A 16895-nucleotide genomic window follows, 5' to 3' on the forward strand; every position below is an offset into this window, starting at 1 on the left:
TGACGTGAGTGTCAAAACAAATGTAAGAGGACTCAGTGGTGTGTAACACGATCCCGTTTTCTGGCATGTTTCAGCTTCTTACCGCTGAGTTTTGCTTCAAAAAACCTTTTATTTTTCGCTATTTCTGGAATAAATTGAAGGAGGCGCAACTCGGATTTGACCACTAGTATCCGAAGTGCTAAGCTTAGCAGGAATCGATTTTAAAAGTTCCTAGAAAACTTACTCGTTTGACACAGGAGGCGGACGAAAGGACAGTCATTTCTAATAGTCAGGTCAATGGGGCGGTCAGTGGCTTCTCTCTCAACGTCTGTCTGTTCATGCATACTTAAACATCGAGTTGCTGACGCGTTTTACGGTACTGATCTGGGACTTGAAATGCTTCTCCTTAGATGTATTTTCCTTACGGGAATGAAAGTTCAGTTATGGACTGTTACCGGAGCCGGAGATAAAATGGGTTTTAATAACATAGGAAAATGCAATAAGGTTCGTTTCTTTGGCTGAAGAAAATATGATGGAGAGATTTTCTATAAATGGGTCAGCAAATATTATAATGCTACATTCTCTTTAATGAAATGAAGAGAGGAAAGGGCCAGATGCCCGTTTCACGTCAGTCTTCCATCATTTCTGTTGCGTTCAGACTTGGAAACTAAATCGACAGAATTCGGTAAGTGAAGACTGACATTGCAATGTCAACTGTATAACAAAAGGTCTGCATCATTCGTTCAAAAACCACAGCGTTAGCAATAGTACAGCTCTACGTTGTTGCTACCAGAAAAATAACGATAATTTGATTTCAATAAGATAACCTCATTGTGTCCTAAAATATGAGGCTGAAGTAATAAAGAGAGAAAAAAAGAGAAAGGTCCAGAGTAAGCCCACTGAACCACACACTGAAGTCAATACGAACCAGAAATGGGAATAAAGGACATCTGAATAAAAGCCATTTGTTCACAGGGCAGAGGTAGGAAAAAATCCCTCGGCCCAGACCTACGTTCGATTGGATTCTCTCTCTCTCTCTCTCTCTCTACACAAGAATGCTTCATAATGTGCGTGTTATATGCGCACACACCTTTATACATACTATATAGATATTTTATAATAATATCATTATTATATGTCATATCTATATAATATATATATATAATAATATATATATATTCATTGAAAGCAATTGCTTTTGTGATAATAAATTTTTTGCAGGAATTTTTATATCGCAGTACTTTTTAAGTTTTTTTTTTATTCTCGGGCGTCAGTCTTTGGTGCAGAACACAGACTTCTTCCATCCATTTATTGTTTTCTGTCACGACAACTATTTCTAAACGCTGCGACATTTTCAAGTGACTACTGGTTTACAATAATTTGTTGTTGTTTTTGATTGAGGTGACTCTATGCCAGCATGGGCTCTTGCTCATAGAGTAGCCCGTAAAACGTGTACAATTTGGATTTAGAATAATTTTGTCTCTACTTGCCGATGGAAAGGTAGACCTGAGCGGTGACTGGTCCAGGGATTGAAAGGTTGAGCCACTTTTGGGGTCGAAAGCTTTAGGCATAACATAGAAAAAATGGACTGAATATTCTACTGCAACTACAAAACAATATTTTTACCATCATCTACTTGATAGTTATCTATAAAAATGTGCAGAGTATTATTGTACTGTATATATATTTACAAAAATAAATAAGAATAAAAGCACTCTTCAGATATATTATATATATGTATAATATATATATTATATATATATATATACATTATCCTTTGAGTATTAATATTATATATATATATATATATAATATATTAATACTCAAAGGATAATGTTTTTATGGCTCCTGACAACAGCTCTATTATGATTAGTAGTAATTCTTATCTTCAAGGCTAAGCTTATACAAGAAACAAAAATTTCTCCTCTTGCAGCATTGAAGCTGACAGCTGTTTCTTCTATTTGTCTATGACCATCTTCACGGCTGCAATAGATCTGTTGTGAAACAAAGCTTCAATAAATAGGCCAGCACAGCAAAAAAAGTTGATTGGAACAAGAGTTCAAAGTAAGAATTTAATACAAATTTCAGTTCAGAAAATTGAAAATTGATAAACTTCACAGGCAAAGATGCCTCTGTGCGAATCCTTCGATTCCAGAAAGATCCTCAGTGGCTTGTAGCCATTTTGCATCCAGCAAACGGAGGCTTTCACGCCTTCTCCAAATTGGAATTGATATTTTGCAAACTGTGCTGGTCCCATATTCCTTGGATTATCACAAAGGCGGCAGTAGTGTCCAATGAAGGTCTTAATGGGGAAGACTTTCACGCCTCCTCTGAATTCATTTGTAAACCACTGGTCCCAGCTTCATTGGGTCTACTGCGGTTGAGGATGTTTCTCATCACAAGGGTGGCTGTCAGGTTGGGGCAGCTAAAGACCGTCAGCCCTGATGGTTTGCCCCAGGTATTTTAACCAAAGAGAAGGATATTTCCAGGGTAAATCCCTCTCGAATATTTTGGGAGATGGAGCCCGTATTTCTGCTATCACCTCTTTTTTTGAAGTGTACAAAAATGTTTAATAACATTTAATAGCTTTGTATATGTATCACATCATACATTTTTTAATATATAAATAATATATATATATATATATATATATATATATATATATATATATATGTATATATATATATATATGTATATATGATATAGATATATATATATATATATATATATATATATATATATATATATATATAATCACGCCATTCATTAAACTTCATATCTTTATTTTATTTATTGGTCATATCGCCTTATTTTATTTATTAATCATTTCTTTCTCCAATTCATTCATTCCTTTTTCATAATATAATTTATTTACTCTTCATTACGGCGCTGAATGACTTTCTTGGCCCCAGTGCTTGGGCTTTTGCCCTGAATATCATCCATCCAGCCATCTATCCATCCATCCATTCTTGCAGTTGGGACTTCTCCCTTCTCTCTGCAGTGAAGTAGGTTCTTCATATCTAAGCAAGATTTCTGTGCCATTCCACCTATTAGTTCAGCAATTCTGGCACAGTTTTTCTTTTATTTTCACCCTGTGCTGCAGCCATTGTGGCACCTATTACTCTCTGGTAGCAGATCTACTATTTTTAGTACTTCTTATCTACAAAATTGAAGCTTTGAAGAGACAAAAAATGGTCATCTTGTATTTAAAGTTTTAAGCCAACCGCAGCTTTAGCCATTAACCTAAAGGCCTACACTAGATGGGACTACACCCCCTAGTGAAGGCTAGTTAAGCCAAATTTTTATTGAAAAACCCAATCCCAGCCCCGTCTTTGCGCCTTACTTTCAAACTTCTCATAAAAAAAAAAACTTGGTCAGCAGTATTCCTTTTCTGAGACCACATTGCTTTTCGTCCATCAATCCTCTTGCTGTCCATCTTTCTTCATCAAGATTAAACTTTGCACCTTCCCTGGTGTACTAAGCAATATTGCGCTCCTGTAATTTGTTTCCTTTCCTCGCTTTCTCTACTTTATTACAAAAAAAGGAAAAATAATTTTCATCCTTCAGACATAACATACACACCATGTCCATACATATAGTGGCACTTTTACCACTACCACAGCACCTAATTTATGAGTCCATCAACTGCTGATGTATTAATTGTCAAGCCTCCTTATTGTTCACCCTATATCCCAAACCCTCCAAGTCTTCCATCATTCATTCAGAAACTCCTGAAAGTATTTCTCTCTCCACCAGCACAGGACTACATTCTCTTCAGACAGTCCCATTTTCATTATACCATACTTCTGTTTTTCTCTCTTCGTCCTCGACTGTCTCATTCCTCCTCTTGTATACAGCCACAACAATATCTTTTTTATGGAATATGAAATGAATATAGAATCAAGACCAAAGGACAAGTCCTGGGACCTATGAGGTCATCGGCGCTGAAACGGGAATGGACAGTAAAAGGTTTGAAAGGTGTAACAGGAGGTAAACCTCGCAGTTGCACTATGAGTCAACTGTTAGCGCAGGGAAGAAAATAAGATGGGACAAAGAGAATATGAACGGAGGTACAGTAAAAGGAACGAGAAAGTTTGCAGATAGGGGCCGAAGGCACGTAGCAAAGAACCTAACCACAGTGCACCGCATGAGATGCACTCACGGCATTACCCTCTACAGGGAAAATAGAATACTATGTTCAGGAAACGTTTGTAAACATGTAATCACGGTACAGTTGGAAGAGCAAGTAGATGAACTGCAAAGGTGAGACGAGGAGAGACTGGTGATAGATCACTATCTGATTTGACGAGAAGTGAAATTAACATATAAATAAGATATAGGTGAAAAATGGCTTAGGATTAACGACACTGAAGCTGATGGAATCAGCCGAATACATACAATTCAAAAGAGTCACAGAATTAGCAAGCAGCATTTGTTGGTAAGGAGGATGTATGGACAATGAAAAAGTAACGTTGTGAGATGATGAAATTAGAGACTGCAGAAAACATTGTTTGAGATTCAGCTGCATGTTTTGATGTATTGTGAAGAATGTCACTGGAAATCATATACTTGCAACATTCACACCGCTTACCCAACACATTTCCAAAATACGTCTACTCACCTGCTGTACGAGCTCCTCCTCTGTTACCTACCTGTTAATTTAAATCACCACTCTTGATGCGGATGCACGTATTCTTGGTACTTTTCTTCTGCCTCTTGCTATTTTATGAGTAAAGTTCTGAGACGAATTCACTTTTATTCTTCCAACCGTCCCCTCTGCCTTCCTCGCACCTCTTAGCCAACCCAAACACGACCTCTTCTTCCTTCCAAGTCCTTCATTCTGTGCCCTTTCACTCTCTTCCTTTTAAATCCCATCACACCCAATATTCGCTCTCTATACAAATCGACTGTCATGCATTTATTGCCTTTTGTACAAAATCCAGGCTGAAACAAAGCCCCCAGGGATTAAAATTGTATGAAGTTGCAGCCCCATGTACTCGCATAAATAGCTACTCTAGCGCACACACATACATATTGTATTTGTATAAATTAATACACACACACACACACACACACACACCACACACACACATATATATATATATATATATATATATATATATATATATATATATATATATATATATATATATATTATGTGTGTGTGAGTTTGAATACGTAATGCGAGTACATGGGGGCTACACTTCATACACAGTATTTTTACGGAATATCAGTGGAAAAATACTGTATTAATCCCTGGGGTTTTGATTTGCTATGAATGATTCGTATGTACTGGTTTGGTGTTGTCTTTATATTGTCAGGATTACACAAAAGTGGGTCCTCATGGCTAGCTATAAATGGTTGAATTTGTAGGAGATGGCCATGTAACTTCTGGTAAGAAGAGTCCATTTTGGAATGGATTTATCTGCTGGCGTCCTTAGAGAGTGTTGAAACTTTCTAGGGAATCACATCACACATTTCACATTTCTTGTTATGATTCCGGCTAAGATTGCGCTTTTGGTTTTGATTTGTCTTTTAATTCTTCATTTATGCAGTCAAGAATTCCAGAAAGCTATATGTTGTTGCTTTGAAAATTTTGAGAAATGCCAGTTTTCGTGACTGGAGACAGTAATCCGATATTGGGAGATGGAGGGATGAAACTTGTAATGAAAGCTGACTTTATCAAGGATTGGTTAAAGTAACGCACATAGAAATATGTTGTAATTCTTTTAAGGGAATCACAATGGACATTTCACATTTTGTTTCAATTACATTCACCAGGGTTATGTATTTATTTTGGGTTAAAGTAACGCACGTAGAAATATGTTGTAATTCTTTTAAGGGAATCACAATGGACATTTCACATTTTGATTCATTACATTCACCAGGGTTATGTATTTATTTTGATGAGTTTTTCTGTATATTACTATGATCACGCAAAGCTGTATATGAGGAACTTTGTGAAAATTGTACCAAAAGCTGGCTTTGGGGGCTGGCAACCAGTTATTAGACATTTGCAGAGTTTTTATATATGAGTTCTACGTTCTCTTTTTCTTTGCTCTGGTCAGACATCAAGTTTCATTTTGTGGAAGTATACTACTACTACTACTACTACTACTACTACTACTACTACTACTACACTACTACACTACTACTAATAATAATAATAATAATAATATAATAATAGCTATAGTTGACTATTGATTACTGATAGAATACACTTAAAACCATCAAGTTGAACGAGAACCACAATCTTCGTCGTCCGTTTCCTTCCTTCATGAGTCATCTTAAAGCTTTAGGACCTTAAGTTTCCTTCTAATGTATCGCTATTTAATAGACAAGAAAAGGGCCTTATTTTTCCTCATCTTTATAGAACGTGATTGTCATACGTCATCTTCAATAGTAATAGTGAAATAGTAATGATAATTTCATTGTTCACTTAACTGGGTAGTTGATTCAATAAAATCGGTTTTGTTATCATTAAATGGTACAAATCGATTGTTGTCCCTAATCGCAAGGTCTGAATAGTTGAGCGCGCAGCTGCTCAGAAACTGAATGCTCAATCCAAAGAGTGAGTGCACGGTAAACATGTTGCTCACGTAACCTCACTTGTTCATTGTGACCAGACCTCATTATAAATTCAAATGCCCAACCTATTGATGTTATTACTGTAATTTTTTCACAAAGTTCAGTCAAACTCAAATGTCTGTAAAATCCAGATTTGATTGTTCATACAAACTCAACTGCCTGTTATTTCCAGATCATGTCTATAAATCCGACTGGACTGTGATGACAATATTTGATTGTGTGCGGGTAATTGCAACTCAATTTATTTCATCAGTTTAGACTTTTCATAGAAATGCACAGAACAGATATAGGATCGTTTTTCAGGAAGCTGGGGGTGTTTCGGCCTCTCCTTTACATCGTGTTCTTGATCGTTTCGGGTGTCTGTGCTGCTACGTGTGTCTGTAGAGTTATCCAGGGTGCGACATTTCAAGGCCTTATGCCCGGCAGTGGCAGTGACCATATAGCCAATGTTCTTAATTCTTGAGCTGAACGCTGCCTTTCCATTCATGGATTTGAATCCACTTGCTGCATGAAAGAGTTCTAGAGTTCTTTATTTCATTAATATTTGTTGTGGAAATATTTCGTCAGGTATTATTAGTTATGGTTACCTTTAATTTTGTTATTTAAATTTGAATCTGGTTAGTAGGTTTTAATATATATATATATATATATATATATATATATATATATATATATATATATATGTGTGTGTGTGTGTGTGTGTGTGTGTGTGTGTGTGTGTGTGTGTGTGTGTGTGTGTACATATTAAAACCTACTAACCAGACTCAAATTTAAATAACAAAATTAAAGGTAACCATAACTAATAATACCTGACGAAATATTTCCACAACAAATATTAAAGGGATTACAAGAACTCTTTTAGAACTTTTTATCTGTGTGCGCTTATTTCCCCTTCTTGTTTTCTATCTAATTCAGTTGGGTGTTCCATTAATATAAGCTTGCTATAAGTTAACGACCTTTGGGAAGTAACATGTGATCTACGAACAAAAAAACAATGCTGGAATAATATGACCCGTAGACGTCAACCATCAATGGAATATTGGAGGGTCCTCTCTGTCTGTTTTTTTTAATAAGACCCTTCATAAGAATGACCACATAACTCTAGCATGAGAATGCATTAGCCCTTTTGGGGCCATCCTAAGCACACGCCACTACCGTAACACCCCCCGTCCAGCACACAAGAGGTCCCCCAAGGCGATCATTCCCAAAATGGTTGCATAATTAGGGGGATCTGGATGGGCGAGGAAAAGGCCACGCGGGACGATGCCTCGCATTGATGGACGAAATGTCACGGGGACGAAGTGGTCTCTGGCATGACAATGCGTCACAGGGATGAAGTCCCTTGAAGACGAAGCGCCACCGGGAAGAGGCGTCACGGGGGATTTGTGAAGCTAAGATGAGTTGTCTTGGGAATGATGCGTCATGGAAAATGGTGTCAGGGAAATGTGTAAGAAGGCTAGCTTATGGGGACTAAATGTCAACGAACGAAATGTCTTTAGGAAGAAGTATTAAGGGAACTTACTATGCATTCCACAGGCCATGAAATAATGTTTTTCGTAAACAACTTTTAAATCGACGAATGGATTTCAATGCTACCAAAGCACTGAGCGTTTGTAACATTGTCCTAATTTATAGTAGTGCACTGAATTGACAGATGTGCTTTATGAAGGCGTTTACTCTTAGAAAAAAGACCAACTTCTCGCCTTTCCTCAAGCCGTTTCAAACAAGTGTTGCTCTATGACGTGTCTTTGCAGCAGAGCCTTATCTCATTATTTGTAAAAATTTATATATCATCATGCATATCATACATCATCATATTAATTTGCTTTAAAAATTTTCGTGTGGCCCGAGATCGGTAATGACATTTCACCATAAGCCAAACAACCCAATTGCAAAGGTATAGTGGATGATACGCTATATCGACGTCACTGATACGCGTCACCACTTTAGCGGATGGTTGGGTGGCTGGCTGAGCGCAGCTTCAACCTCATTTTTTTGTTAAGTAAGAAAGTTAATGAAACACATATGGCAATGCACAGTACTTCCGAAAATGAGGACGAAGTTTGAAACACTCTGTGCTTTAGTGGCATGGAAATCCATTAGTCGGATAAAACTTGTTTACGAAAACCACTATGGCATGGCATCTGGAATGCAATAGTAGTTGTCATCGAAGAAAGTTTTCATGGAATAAAATAAGTTGAAGAAATAAGAATGTGTTTTTACGGGGTTAATGTTTCAGTGAGTTATCGAGATGCTAAATATTACACTGCTGAGAGGTTATATGCCTGCCATCGTCTGTGGTGTAGTTAACTAAGGTAGTACGTTGTGGAAATAGTAAGTATTCAATCATGTTCTGTACAGAAGAACGACGACCGCTAATGAGGCCCCTTTTACTGTCATGACCACACACACTTTCTGTCACACAACTTTGAAAGAAACTCGTCTTGCTTTCACTGCTTAGGTGCTGCAGTCCATCCCTCTCTGATTTGAGCAAAAGGTAAGGAATAAACGACCGAGTTATTTAAATACATCTGTAACTTTACTATGATTTAGTGAGCGTTTACTGATCATGAGCATTTTTATGGTTATGTTCATTCGTAAACGCAACCATCTCATTGAGGGCATCTAACGTGGCTGATATATATATACATATACACACACACACACACACACACATATATATATATTATATAATAGATATATATATATATAATATATATATATATATATATATAACTATATATATAGATATATATATATGTATATATATATATATAATATATGATATATATATATATATATATATAATAATATTAATAGAATATATAATATTAATAATATTTCTATATATAATAGAATAATAATTATATATATAATTAAATAATATATTCAGAACCAACAAATATTATGCGAGGACATTTTTTTTATTATTTCTTATTTGTTGACAAAACCTGTAAACAATTTTTTGACACTTCAGTTAATTTGTTTGTATTTCATAAATTTATTCCAATCTTTGTGTTAATAATGAATACTAACAATTCGTACATGCACTTCCATACATTTTAGTGTGCCGTGACGACAAGTGTAATTACGAAGTATTATTAGTTGGTTATATGTAAATGAGTGGTAATAGGTCGTGAATGAAATGGTCGAAAATACTCGGTACTTGGTCTGATTCGTACCTATTTAGGGGACAGGACGGAAGTTTCCCGAGAAGGATTTTTAGTTTTATCTTTAGCATTTACTGAGGTCATAAACTCTTCTTTGTTAGCGCTCCAAACAAAAGAGTCGGTTATGCAAATGAGGCTGCCCTACTTGTAGTTGCTTCCCCCTGATGCTGAATAAAACAGTTGACAGTCTGAACAGATATCTACAGTGACAGACAGTCTGAACAGAGATCTACAGTAACAGACAGTCTGAACAGAGATCTACAGTAACAGGTGACGTAGCAGACCTATACTTTTCATCTTCTCCGTTACTTTGTAATGGTAATACTCTGCTTGGTGATTCTAGTTATTTGACAGTGTTTGGGAACATTCTCATTCTCAAATTACGTTTAATCAGTACTTGAAGAACCACCTTTTGATGCGTGAGAGTTAGGCGACGGCTTCTGCAAGTCTAGTTATGTAAAAGAGGGAAAAAAAGTCATATTCCTAATTGTACCAGCTTCAGATCTTGCATTATAGCATTATTTGTATCACTCTCCCTGGCCTGATTATCAGCAGAATATCAGGATCTTTTCGACAGCATTACTGGATAAAGTGGTTTGGTTACGTCTTATAAACTTCAATGTTTGGGAAGGTTTTCCACCTTGAAACTGGACATATTTCTTGATCGCCGAACATCAACATCTTTATTCAGCTGAGGTCCCGAAGTGCCACGCCGACCAGTGCCAGAGATGTGTGGTTCCCTTTGTTGGAAAACCGTGCCCTGTCTTCCCGGCGCTCTAATATTGGCCAATGGGCGTGAACTAAGAGAGGCTGTGATGACGCTTCCCTGAAGTGCCATATTCCTTACTCTTTCCTTATTTGAATTGCTTTTGAGTAGCTGTTATTTGTATATTCGAATTGCATTCTTATTAATTTAACCTGGATTTTATTGCTGTTCCTCTTCTCTTCTTAGATCTGCTTTCCTCTTTCATTATGGTTTCTAAGGAAGCTTTATAGGCTGTTTAAGGTTTTCTATTTATCTTGTTACTTAATAATGTGCTCATATTAGGAATAATGATGATATTTCATCCTCCTGCAAAGCAGCCCAAGTAAACCATCTCATACATTGTCAGATAGAGTAACAATAAACTCGCCAGAGGAATCGCGCACCTATCTTATAATCACCGATTATAAGGTTAGCTGGGACACAGTTATTGAGGGAGCTGACACGCTGGTTATTTCTAGATCTGAGATTTATTACCTGCAAAGCAGTGTCCAGGAATCCTTTCTGAGTTCCCTATGGAATCCCGGACCTTTTGCCAAATCCTTGAGAAGTAGTACACTTCCAAACTGGAAATAGAAGTGATCCTGGAAATGATATGTTGGGAACCATTATTGAAAAACCGCCTCATATTAATCATTCAAACTTTTAATTCAAGTCCCTTTCTTCTTCTTCTTCGTAGCAGCATCGAAGACCGTTGACTAGAGAAATACGAATCATAGAAACTTCGACTAGCACGCAGGCCCCTGCTTCTAGTTTTCTGTAAAAGATAACTATGGAGATGGCTTCATCTGTTCGTCCTCAGATCTTAAAAACCACTGAGGCTAGAGGGCTGCAAATTGGTATGTTGATCACCCACCCTTCAGTCATCAAATTTACCATATTGCAGCCCTGTAGCCTCAGTAGGTTTTTATTTTATTTAACGTTAAAGTTAGCCATAATTATGCAGCTGGCCACCACCGGGCCATGGCTGAAAGTTTCTTGGGCCACGTCTCATACAGCATTATGGACTGTCTAGAAAACTCGATTGCTCCGAACAAACTGCGGCGCACTTTTTTACTTTGTTTTTTTGAGAACATATCAAAATGAAGACTCGGTAACTTGGTAGGGCCTCAGTGTCTCTCTAAGGGAGAATTTCGACTTCTGTCACTGTTTAGTCGTCCATGCTCTACGTATATCAACTGTGTGTTTAATATATATATATATACTTTATTATCACTATTCTGTCATTATAACAGGTGCTTAGATTATTTTGTACTTAACTTGGGCAGATCAGTCAATTTATACGGCTAAATTTGTTATTACAGACATTAGATTTGATTTATTGTGAGTTCATGTCTGTGTTTAAGTTTTTTGTAGCCCTGTTTGGGAACTTCTTGAAAGAATTTGATAATTCATTCATTTTCCTGAACTGACTCAATTTGGGGGTAACTTTGAAAACCTTCTTCATCAGTTCATGGAAAAGGGAAAAGGATCCGACATCAGATTACATATTGTGTATGAGCATTCTGTATTTATTATACGATCAGTTATGCACTTGGTAGTTAGACAACTGTTGTGGTCGCAACTAGGGTAATAAAATATAAGGCATTTGGGAGCCAGCTTACCTCTAAAGAACTTGTGAAACAAACCCTTTCTGATGACATTTCCATTCAGGGGAAAAGCCGTGTCTATATATATATCATATATATATATATATATATATATATATATATATAATATATATATATATATATATATATATATAGACACGGCTTTTCCCCTGAATGGAAATGTCATCAGAAAGGGTTTATTTTGTTTAAGGTTATAGTTAGCCATAATCGTGCGTCTTGCAACGCTATAGGAAAGGCCACCATCGGGCCGTGGCTGAAAGCATCATGGGCACGGCTCACACAGTATTATATGCAGTACAGAAAGTCGATTGCGCCGAAGAAACTTCGGCAGAATTTTTAATTTTTTTTATTTTCGAAGTGCTACTTTATACTTGGATATTCAAGACTATCACCTCAGATTAGAACGGCAAAAGCGTAACTTTAAACTGAAAGGGTTTAATTGCAAGTCATATAAAACCAAGGCTGAAATTTTTACAGACACAAAAACGAGTTACAAGCCGACTTGAAAATTAAGCCAAAATCCTTTATGATGGCTCCAATGGTGATTCAGTCAGTCGAGTTCATACCATTTCAACGGCACACACACACACACACACCAACACATCACACATATATATATATATATTATATATATGTATATAAATTTATATATAATATATATATATATATAGTATGTACGTATATATATGTTTGTATTGTATATATACATAAATTTATACATATATATACATAATATATATATATAATAATAATATATGTTGTTTGTGTTGTGTGTGTGTGTGTGTGTGTGTGTTGTGTGTGTGTGTGGTGTGTGCGTTGAAATGGTATGAACTCGACTGACTATCACCATTGGAGCCATCATAAAGTTTTTGGCTTATTTTCAAAGTCGGCTTGTAACTCGTTTTTGTCTGTAAAAAATTTTCAGCCTTGGTTTTATGATTGATTGCAATTAAACCCTTTCAGTTTAAAGTTTACGCTTTTGCCGTTCTAATCTGAGGTGATAGTCTTGAATATCCAAGTATAAAGTAGCACTTCGAAAATAAAAAAAATTAAAAATTCTGCCGAAGTTTCTTCGGCGCAATCGACTTTCTTGACTGCATATAAATAGCTGTGTGCCGTGCCCATGATGCTTTCAGCCACGGCCCGCTGGTGGCCTTTCCTATAGCGTTGCAAGACGCACGATTATGGCTAACTATAACCTTAAACAAAACAAAAACTATTGAGGCTAGAAGGCTGCAATTTGGTATGCTTGACAATTGAAGAGTGGATGATCGACTTACCTAGTATTTACAGCCCTCCAGCTTCTGTAGTTTTTAAGATCTGAGGGCGGACAGAAAAAGAGCGGACGGACAGACAATAGTTTTCTTTGACAGAAAACTAAAGTTTATAGTCACATACAGAGGCTCTAAAAAGGATAAAACTGCTCTCAAGTAATGGGTCTGAACCTGGGAAGTGTGATTTTGAATGAATGAGAATGTTGTTAAGTTATACAGATTTTAAATTTACCTATTTTGTCAAACATCTCGTCTAATTTGTTACCTAGAAAGAGATTCATTCGACCATATAAAGTGTTATGGTAATCTGTATGGCCACCTATGTACGTTCATGCTGAAAAAAAAGATAAGTTTTGATATGTAGCCCCTTCTTAGTCATGGAGTGCAATTACGTGTTATTGAAATTTAGTTTGATTATCAAACTATATTGCGATCATGAAAATGTTATTTTTGTCCCATACGCATCGGAAGTTATTTAATAAGATCTGCAAGGCAAACAATAATTGTCAGAGAACGATGTGTCTGACCGAACCAGGTGGAGCAGAGCTGTCAGAAATGTTCAACCTCAGATAGAGGTGGGAAAAGATGCAAAGAAAGAAGACAAATCGGAAGTTAAGAGAAAAATAACAGACTTTACTCTGTTTTCGTTGTCGAATATGGTGAACATTTGACGAAAATTTTTATTTTTAGCTGCCGTTACTAGTACTCTCGTATTATTATTATTATTATTATTATTATTATTATTATTATTATTATTATTATTATTATTATTATTGCGGTATTTATAGCGGCTCGAATCCAACTGAGTTCTTCATTATTATTATTTTATTTATTATTATTATTATTATATATTATTATTATTTTATTATTATTATTATGTAACAAATATTAAAGCAAGTTAATTTTCATTGATCCTCCACAGAATGGGACAACCATTTGTGAAGATATGAGGAGCAGCCAAAAAATGAGAAAAGAACCTGAACACATGTATATAATCAACAAGAGATAGTACCTCATTGGTTGCTGAAGTAATTACAGAAAAACTAATTCTAGAAAAAAGGATGATGAAGTTTAGTTTGCAAACTATCCTTTTTATATTTTCTGTAGTTTGTAGGGTAGTCTGAATTTCTTCTACTTTTCAGTGACCCTTAAAGCTTTCCTTTTTTAGTTTGGCATCAGGCTGGGTTAACCTTGGTGAGGCATTTTGCATTTTGAATCTGGAGGATTAGATTAAATTAATGGCGGCTGGTGCAGATTCAGTAAAACTCCTTTTCGATTTCATGGCTGAGAATCGTAATGTCCGTTAAAACTGATGTTATTTTCCATGAACATTATGTATATTTTTGTACGGCATCCAGAAAGACTTTATCAACAAATGATGCAGAAAAAGTTGAAGCACTTCACGCAAGTGAATGGCGAATAAAGGTATATAAACAGGTCGGACAAAAAACGAACACTTGAACCCCGGGCGTCCGAAATCTTTGTGGAGAGTACCTCGCTCTTTCTACTGTTGATTAGTTACAAGCATTATTTCTGGTCCTGTTCGAGTGTATTGTAGCCACATAATTGCCTTTTTTTTTCATTGCATTACTCAAAAGCCTTCCTCTTTCTCTCTTCCTCTCTCCCTCCCCCCACTCTCTCTCCCTCCACAGCTAGCTCCCTCTCCCCCAACCATCCCTTTACCCCCACTCAAATCTCCCGCCAATTCTCGAAACGATTGAAAATGTTCCCACCACCTGTTCTTGAAAGTTTTGATAGCATTGTTCGCTTTGTTCAAAGCAGCCAGGCCATGAATTGAGAACCGTTAAGAGTTGTTACATAGTGAACGAGGCTCAAGGGCCATCCTAGGATGGAGTTATTTACATGACCATGCCCTTGTGTGTATGCGCCCTCCAAAAAAAGCAAGAAGAAGAAGAAGAAGAAGGAGTAGAGAGCTGAAGAATGGAGGTGATAATAGCACTCGAGGAATTATTAATGGTATGAAAATGAGCGCGGTAAAGTTATAATAATAATAATAATAATAATAATAATAATAATAATAATAATAATAATAATAATAATACCAGCATACGAGAATGTGAATAGTAAGAAAGACTAAACAATAACAACAGAGGAAGAGAGGGAATAATATATCTGAGAAATGACAATGACGAAGTTGAGTATCCATTTAGCTTTCCAGAAGAGTAACGAATATATGATCATGGTCACCCTCCAAACAATCCTTACAATTATTTACTCTAAATTGATTTTGTTAGTAAATGACATTCACCTAAGAAATATATCGGCCTAGACGTCAATCAAACGATAACCAATCAAGGGAAATGTTATATTTTTGAGCGACATATTTTGTGAATGATAAGTTCTTCCAGTTGCTTAGAATAAAGATTATGGTTTTATGAAAAAAATAAAAGGCAATGAATATGAAGGGCCATGATAAATATAAGAGAATTAAGTATTTCTTTTTTTTTTTTTTTTTTTTTTTTTTTTTTTTTTTTTTTTTTTTTTTTTTTGAGACCCTCGTAACCGTGCACCCGCGAAAAAGGTCTGGATTGAAAAAAACTCGGCTCAGTATAACATGCCCGCAAAAGAAGGAAAAAAAAAAGCTCTCAAATCCTCATTGGTCTAGAGAAATGATGGTCCTACACAGTTGGAGCAATGAACGGTTATGGCTACAAGTATGATAATCATATCACGTGTCTGGAAAGCCAGTAAAGCACAGTTTATAGAGTACAGCTATCGAAGTATGGAAGTCAAGGAGGCCGTAAGAGCTCGCTTTACTCTAGTTTTCATGTCATCGAGTGTCTTCGAATGACTGATAGATTATGTATTTACTAGAAGACGTTGCGGTAAACATTAAGCTACTATCAAACGTTGAGATTATCTTATGATGGTTCATTTGTCCATGACTAGGAATTGTGATTTAAATTATGACTAGACGGTAAGAATATCTGAAGCTAAGAATTTGAGCAAGAGTTGGTTTCAGCAGTATCAAAGGTTTGGAATCAGTCAAGAGATCATTTTTGTGCAAGAGATACAGCACCATATAAGGAAATATATATTTTTTTATAAAGGTCAGGGAAGGGTAATCTAATACCCTTATCTATCGCAGTCCTGAGATGAAAAAAAAAAAGAAGCCAGGAGGGTTAAGAAAAACCTTGGAGCCGACATCGAGGAGAGCGGCGGATGTGTATCTTGAACTCGCTCCAAATAGCATCAGATTTAGGAATGAAATTCGAATTGGTCTTTATTTGTAACTGTCAGTTCGAGGTTAAAAACGGTGATTCTAATTACGGTTATGATGATTATTATGAAATACGTCCAAAGGTCAGGAAGTGGACTAAATAGGTTCACCAGAAAAGAAAAAAAGGCCAATTTTTAAAAGCGAATTGTAATAGCAAGTGATGATTAAATTATACAGCATTTATGAGTAACAGACGTTTACAATTGCAGAAATCGGTAAGAATTGATCTTGAATATATGAATGAAATCACACCAATTACACCTACACAGA

This window comes from Macrobrachium nipponense, chromosome 4, assembly GCF_015104395.2.
Source record: "Macrobrachium nipponense isolate FS-2020 chromosome 4, ASM1510439v2, whole genome shotgun sequence".
Lineage (NCBI taxonomy): Eukaryota > Metazoa > Arthropoda > Malacostraca > Decapoda > Palaemonidae > Macrobrachium > Macrobrachium nipponense.